Below are 8,796 nucleotides of genomic sequence, written 5' to 3'. Positions count from 1 at the left end.
TCTGGCGAAGACGAGATCCGCAAAGTTAGCTAGCATGTAGCCTATCAGTTTTTCATAGTAGAACGTGGGTAGCGTATCTACCATAATTGTGATCATCTCCCTCTCCATCATGGGGGGTACGACTTGGGCTGCGAGATCTCTCCATCTTTGGGCATATTCCTTAATGGACTCATGCTCTTGCTTAGTCATACTCTAAAGCTGGTTCCGATCGGGAGCCATGTCCGTATTGTACTGGTACTGCCTAATGAAGGCAGTTGCCAAGTCCTTCCATGATCGGATCTGGGAAGCTTCCAGATTGGTATACCATGCTACAGCTGCTCTAGCCAAGCTGTCTTGAAAGAAATGGACCAACAACTTTTCGTCCGCGAAATACGCCCCCATCTTCCGGCAATACATCCGGAGATGCCCTTTCGGACATGTCGTCCCTTTTTACTTATCAAAGTCCGGTACTTTGAACTTGGGAGGGATGACGATGTTGGGCACGAGACATAAATCCGCCAAATCCGAGAATGGGTAATTGTCAAGGCCCTCGACTGCTCTTAACCTCTCTTCAAGCGCCTCAATCTTTCCCCTATCTTCCGTGACGGGAACAGATTCTTTTACGGGTGTAGGTGAAGCTGGGATATGGCGGACTATGTTCGGTTGGGGTAGTTCATGGGGGGACGGATCTTTGAGGTGGAGCAGAGGACCGAGATGGGTATCTCCTTCCTCATCGTCTTACCCGGGATAGTCGTCATAAGGTTGGAGCTGCCCCTCGAAAGTAGGGGCTTGGCTTAAATCTTCTGGGGTGGCACGGGGAGTGAAGTCCAGAGGCAAGCCATAAGGATAAGCTTGCGGGCTATACCTTCGACCAAACACTGCTGTGTTTCTGTCTCGGCCCGGATTTAAGGCGGGTTGCAGCACCGGCTCCGCTTCCCTAACTGTACTGGAGGCGGTTGCCGTGGCTTTATCCTCTATAGTTTTCTGGAGTTTTAACATGACCTCCGAGATGGAAGCCATTTGATCTTTTAGGGCCGATAGATCGGCCTTCATCTGTTCCTGCACGCCCTCTTCATTATCCATTTTTCTGGATCGAGTGTTATAGGGGTGCCTTGGTGTTTTCTTAGTTATGATGAAATTCCTAAAGAAATAAACAAAGGTGAGTATGCCACCAAAACATGAATATGCAAATGAATGATCGGAGCACTTGGATCCACCCAAAGGTTTTTTAGATAACATGATGAGTTCAGAACTTCTCATTTTATAAAAAGAACAAAAGCTTTCATCTAGCCAAGATTATACAAAGGTATTACAAGAGAACCTAACGATTTCTAATTATATGGGCCATCAAATCTATCATGTGTTGACAGTAATTGATTAGCCCATGAATCTTCTCGGGGGCCGTACACACTTAAGCCGTGGCTTTTGCTTTGGCTAATAGACGCGGGAGGTCTTGACTTCCATTCAAGGTCAAGGCGAACCTATCCATCCACATAGTCGCTTCTTGATGCAATGCATCAATCACCCTCCCTCTTGCTTCTTTTTCGGCATACACTTGTGCAAAATCCTCCACTAGCTTTTGTTCATGGGCCATAGACTGGTTCAACTCTTCCTTGTATTGCCCTATGATAGCTAGCATGCTTTGCTCCGTGGCTTCCAAGTGTTGAGCCAAACTCCTTCTGGACCTCGCGCAAGCAACTAACTCTTCTTTTAAGATCATGCCATGCACCCGTGACCGATCTCTTTCCTCTCTTCAGAGCTTGAGCTCATTGTTGCTACCCCACAATGCTCCTCGGAATTTCTCTCAGCCATATTCCTCCTTGCGGGCCCTTTTGGTTTCTTGTTCAAGGGCTCTTGCAGTGGCCGCGTTTTCCTCTTGTAACTCGGTGCACTCTTTCCGGATGTGTGTAGCAGCTGATTTGAACTTCTCCTTGGCGAGTCTTGCCTTCCCTAGCTCCAATTTTAGAGCTCGGACTTCTTCATCTTCCTCCGGAGCTTCGAAGTTCTCCTCATCGATAACTTTCAACTTGGAGAGCCAATCTAACCCTCGCGTGTGAATTCTTAGCCATCCATGATAACCTTCGATGACGCCATTACGGATGCCCCTAAGCTCCTTGTCTTTCCTCAACGGACTCCTCCACGCCTTGTGGATTCTTTGTATAACCTTGAGACCTTGCGCGCCTAAATCTTTCACAAGGAAAGGTGAGAGACTCCCTTCCGTTGGCGCTCCCATCATGGGGTACCCTAGCTGTCTTATGGCGAGCGTGGGATTATAATTAATACACCCCCTAGTCCCTATCAATGGAACATTAGGGTAGTCCCCACACGAGAAAAGAACTCCTTCCTTGCCTTCCTTCCAACGAGGAAACCAATTGATTGCGCTGCCCCCTATCTCCGCCAAATGTTGGTCCCAATCGACTCTTCCTTTTTCGGCGCATGAGTGATAACTTTGAAGCGGACACGGGTGTCTTGTGTCTTGTTGGAATAGGTGTGAAATCAACCACACACAGAGAGCGGGTAAACAACAGACAATCCGGGCACTGTTTTTCTCACACCTCCGGTCAAAGGTGTCAAACAAATCTGCCAAGATAGCCACCACTAGACTTTCCTTGCTATGGTGATATGCGAGGAAAGCATCAATGGCGGCTAAGTCTACCAAACTGTCAACGTTCGGAAAGAGGACAACCCCAAAAATCAACAAAGCTAATATATCCGCAAACGGGGCCCACTTCTCTTGGCTTGCCATATCCCTTGCCTTGCCTTCCAAGTATTTCTGAGGCAGGCCCACTACGCCGTTCCGAGTTTGCTTCATGCGATCCAACTCTTTTGCTGAATCTCCAACCACAGCTGCAATCTTGCTCAAGGAAGGAAGAAAACCGGAGAAAAGATACGGTTTTCTCCCCCCAAGAGGGCATCCTAATATTTCCTCAAACTCTTCAATAGTTGGTACCATTTGGAAGTCCCCAAACGTGAAACACCTCAACAGCTGGTCATAGTATTGGGCGAGGGATACGACAGCTTCCGTAAATACCTCTGCTGCAGTCAAATCTAGAATCTTCCCGTACACTTTGCGGAAGGCTTGCCTTTGGAGAGGTCCCATCAATCGTCCCAATTCCTTGAGGCTAGTGGCATCTAGACCTTTAACCTTGACTTGATAAAACCTTTTGCCATTTTGATTTGTCCCCATCATTTACCTAAAAAAGGGGTGGATCAAGACTCCGACATGAATGATGCAATGCGTATGCATGAAACAGAAAGAAAACAACACAAAGGGGTAATTCATACATACGAGACCACAGAGATCCAATTTTAATGCTACGTTTGGGCATGATGGCGCCTCGACGTAGCATAAAAAAGGTTATGTATTACTCTAAAGAAACCAAACACCACTAGCAAAAACTATAAACTAGTGGTATTTTACAAAAAAAAATGCATGAGAACGAATGGCACAGAGCGTGTTTGCTCTTTGCCCCTATTTGGGAACCTATAGGACAATATCTAGGGGTCTCTAATAACTACTCCCCAACAATTCATAACTCACACGGCTGTTTTCTAGAGGTATCATCACTCAAGATAATAATATTGTGGCGGTATGGAATACCAGCGACAACACATTATAAAGAGAGAAAGCTCTAGACGAGGTTTCACTATTATCAAGCAAGTCGGAGACCTAGCATGATGATAGATTCACCTCCACTCCTTAAATTCCCATGAACCCGGGTATAGGGCCCCTTTTTTTTCACTCAAACCCGTGGGTGCTTAGAATGCAGTGTAAAGAATGCGAAATAGACAACAGTTATTTACATTTTACACAGTTCAACAAATGCACACACGAAGTTTCACAAATCCACAATTCCTTAAAATAGGCCTAACTCACAAAAAATACTCCCCAGTGGAGTCGCCAACTGTCGCAACGTGCCCTTTTGCGGGCGAGCAAAGGCGAGGCTCACGGGTGCGCTTTCCAAAGGAGGAAAGATGCGCGCAGTCGCCACCAACGTTTATTTGTGGAAAACGTCGGGAAAACCGAAGGAAACCGGTCAAAATAAAAATTCTAAGTTCGGGAGTTATATTTACGCTTGAGGAAGGTATTAGCACCTCTTACGTTTGTCTCGAAGGACAACAACCTATTTTTTAGTAAATCCATTAGTAGATTATTTAAGTTTCCTTTTAATGGAATTTTCTAATATTTATTTAATAAATCCATTAGTAGATTATTTGACATTTTAAATTCTAAAGCAACGTAGATAATATAATAATTTTAGGATTTAATATCCTTGATTAATAAGATAATAATTAGTAGCTGTCTCTTAGACAAAAACATATTAGCATATATTGTTCAACATTTTTAGTAGTGTAAAAAATGTGAGACAAATAGTTATTGAAAAATCCTAAAGAATTTTCGTTATTCAAGGCCTTGAGAATAAGGTGATAATTTTGCTTAGTATTCCGTGGAGAGGCCCAACCCATGAGAGGTGGCTGGCATACCTTTGAATATGTCTAATCCACATAAGGGAAATCTAAGCAATGGCGTTAAATATATATTATTGAGTAGCATGTGTGAGTTGTCGAGGAACGCCTACAAAGCGTTGGGGAGAGTGAGAATCTCATTTTCCAAATTATGTATTCTTACAAGTAGATATGTTAGCGAAAATTTTAATGAATCAAATTTTTTTCAATGTTAGATGTGTATTTTCTATTTCTTTTGAAAAAAAAACAGAAAAGTAATCACCAATAATATTTGATTGAACGTGGAAGCAAACTTGTATTCATATGAAGAAGCATATTTATTTTGTTTCATTCTTTAAAAGAGACAAGCCTAACATGTTGATTTTGTAAATCATATCATAAAAACAAAAAGTATTTAAAATCTTATTTGGCATTAAAAAGACACTGCATAATATTGTGAGATAACTAATTTCGTGCTTTAAAGGAGTTTAATTTGTTGGTTAATAAGTAATGTATACACATTCCCCCACCTTTGGATTTATAATTAAAAGAAACAGAAAACTAAAACAAAAGTTTACCATGAAGAGGGATTGAAATTATTATAGAAACTAATTCTTACATAAAGTATCAATTGACACCAATTATTGTACCCATAAATAGATCTAAACAGTTGCTTAATGATTTGTAGTTTCATAAAAGTCACTAACAATTATTAATAAATTTTGTTCAAATCATTACCTGTAGATTGCAAACACATGCTTTAGCGACAAATGGAAATAAACATTTTACGTGTGTATTAAATCTACATTTAGTTATGCCAGTTATATTGCTACAAAATCTTCTATTATAAAAGCACCAAACAAGACCATCGTATGTACACCAATTTATCTAAACAATTGCTTTAATTTTCAACAAAGACCAAATCTTCATCATGATCAATCCTTTGTCTTCTTCTCATATGGTAAGCAATATACTTTTTTTTTCAAACTTACTTATCAATCTACCTAATCTTTTAATCATGTGTTTGAATTATATGTAATTGAGCTTACCTTAAAAAAAATAACATCATAGACAATTCATTACTAATTTTGTGACACTACTTGTTTATGTTCAGGTTAACATGGAGTTTATCTCTAATGCAATGATACTTTCATTCTCAATACTATTGTTGCTACCAAGTACATCATATTCACTATATCAAAAGCCTGAAAATCATATCAAGACAGCTATTTTTGTAACTGGGAGTTTTGAAATGGGACCAGGATCAATTGCAACAAAAACATTTGAGAATATAAAGTTTCCAAAAGGTCATGTTGGAATTAAGAGTTTTGATGCGGAACTAGTTGACCAAGAAGGGAACTCTATACCTTCGTATGAAACTTACCTTCATCATTGGTTTGCAATAAAGTACCACCAAAATATTACCATGTCACCTAATCCTAAGCTTCGTCGTCCTGAGGATGCTTTTTTCCAAAGAAACGAAGGCACATGTAATGGTGGCATTCTTCCACATTATTGGGGATTTGGAGTAGAATCACGAGGAACAACCTCAAAAATTCCCGATCCTTTTGCTATAGAACAAGGTAACCCAACAAAAATTAAAAATGGATATGAGGAGAAATGGTTGCTCAACATCATGGTCATTGATACACGTGGTGCACAAGATAAGAAAGCCTGCACTCAATGTAGATGTGACAATATGAATCTCCCGAAGGACTTTTATAATGTCACAAGGGATATACATAACCAAAGATTGACTACAAATTATAAAGGAGGTCTCTTTTGTTGTCAGGACAACTTACAATGCAAGCAAATAGAGGGTTTTCAAGGTTCAAGGAGAATGGTTTCCTTAAGATACAAAATTAGTTGGGTTGATTGGAACATATACCAAATACCAGTTAAGGTTTACATACTTGATTCCACCGACAAAGTGAGGTCAAATGGTTCCAAAATACTTCATGATTGTCTGGTAGATAAGTTTTTCAAGACAGTACTTTATGATAAAACAATATACTTTTCAATCTTATTAGAGTGAGTGAACAAAAGTAAATCTTAATTCCTTGCAGGCAGAGTATACCATTCCAGCTGGTGGTGGTGGTGATTCTCCTCATGTCCAAAAAGCAAACATCCCAATGGAAAATGGAGGTTATCTAATTTATGGCACTGCTCATATGCATTCAGGTGTTGTAAATGCAACTTTATATGGACAGGTGATGAACAGTATTTTTCGCCATTCTTATAAACCATTTGTTATTAGTTACGTATTAATTTTGTGAAACTTTTTGTGAATGACTTTTTATTCAATAAATTTTCTAATTTCATATCATTGTAAAAGGTCATATATAACAATGCATCTTCAACTCTAAAATTTATGTTCTCCTACCATTTAGGATGGAAGGACTTTATGTACATCAACACCAAAATATGGAACGGGAAAAGAGGCTGGAAATGAGAAAGGTTATCTCATTGGAATGTCTGTTTGTTATCCACAACCGGGTTCAATCAAGATTCATGATGGTGAAATTTTGACTCTAGAATCTAGATATAAAAATGAGTTTCGTACTGGAGCTATGGGACATTTCTACATCTTTTTGGCAGAGGAACTACCACAATGATATTAAAAATGTAATTTTAAATTATTCATGTCCCTTCACTTAGTGCTTTATTTTATTTTGTGATAGTTGGTTCATGACAACATAAACATCAACACTCCTTTTGTCCATATCTCAATACGGAGTTCTTTTTCTTTTCTTTTTTATATTCCATCGTATGGTGCATACAAGAGGAATGAACAAAAGACAATAGAGATGACATAATTTTTTTTTCCTTTCAATTGATATTCAAATGTCCGATTGTTTAAAGGAGTATTATGCATTTTGCTCTAAACATGCTTTTTTTATGAACACATTTCAAATTGAACCCACAAACTGATTCTTTAGGTATTTCTAAATAACATATATTTTTTAATTAGTTGTCCTTTTATACTTATAATTATAATTTTGTCATACATTTGGTTATATGCTTGAACATTTTCTCTTACTTTTTAACAAGAAAAGCTCAACATTATAGGACATTAGGAGCATAATAAAGATGATGACAATGACGATATATTAAAAGAATATAGATACATAATTTTATTATCATATTCAAAAATCAATTTAAAAGAGGATATTTTTTTAAGCAAAGGATTGCAAACGCATCATGATAAAACCCTATCATTCCAATTATGTCGGCACCATAGGGGCAATCAATCATATGCCCGCAAACCAAATTTGTTCATCAAAAAAGGAAATAACAACAAACATAGGAGGACATAAAACCAAATCCATCCAAATAAAAAAAAATAGCAAAACCTATAATTAGGCATATTCAACTTATCATGAACAGAAGTATTAGCAATAAAAGATTTGGACTATATCCCACCATATGATACCTTGTGCATGTAAACCACGATTCGCTATCTATTCGTACAATAATTTCGTTCACACAAATATGGGAGTTATGGAAAGAGATTCACTTAGTATATGACAAACAATTAATCCATCTATTTTGAAACCTCCACGGCACCAGGAGATGAGATTTGAAAACTTGTGGCAATGACAATGAGTCACCTTTCAACCATAATTGATCCAGACCTTTGCCTTGTGCTATTTCAATAGCTAAAAATGAAACTTGCAACTCAGCATGAAAAGCAATTGAAATATCCAAAGAGTGCGAGAAACAACCCAAAAAAGCACCCCTAGAATTACGAAAAATTCCCCTGCTAGCTCAAGGCCCCAGACAACTATTTGTTGCACCATCAATGTTGCACTTAATCCATCCCTTTTGAGATAACTTTGTGGACAATGTGCTCATACTGAAAAGGGCCACTTTCACACCTAGCTTGGTTCCTATTATACCAAATAAGCTAAATGATGTGTACAACTAAAGAAACGTGCACATCCTTGACCTATGAGCTAATTGAATTGCAGCAAGTATGAAACAGGTTCATAGCAGAAGAAAAAGACTTGCTACATTGCAATAAGTGACTAAGCTAGTTCCAAAGCTTCATTGCTAAGGGACATTCCTGAAATAGTTGTTTTGCATTATCAACAATAGCTCCACAATGATAACAAATAGAGGCAAAAGAAAAAAAAAACCCTACATTCAAATTATCATCCGTAGATGAACAATCATGAATCCATCTCCAAAACAAAAAGGATTTTGATGGCGAGATTCCTTTTTTACGTAAGATCTTATGCCAAGATAATGATTGCAAGTTAGTTTGGAAGAAAGAAAACACTCCTTTAAAAGTCATGTTTCCTAAATTTGAGGGGATCCAAATGGGTTTATCTATGATCTCCTCTAAAGGAATAATAAAAAATTTAATGT

General features: G+C 38.5%; 1 pseudogene; it reads left to right on the top strand.

The window, feature by feature from the left end:
• The first annotated feature begins 5,325 nt into the window (after nucleotides 1-5,325).
• On the top strand, nucleotides 5,326-7,539 carry LOC114410577 (annotated as a pseudogene).
• Nucleotides 7,540-8,796: the final 1,257 nt, after the last annotated feature.

This window comes from Glycine soja, chromosome 4, assembly GCF_004193775.1.
Source record: "Glycine soja cultivar W05 chromosome 4, ASM419377v2, whole genome shotgun sequence".
Taxonomy (NCBI): domain Eukaryota; kingdom Viridiplantae; phylum Streptophyta; class Magnoliopsida; order Fabales; family Fabaceae; genus Glycine; species Glycine soja.
Note: the sequence above shows the minus strand (reverse complement) of the source record. Positions and strands in the feature narration are given on the sequence as shown.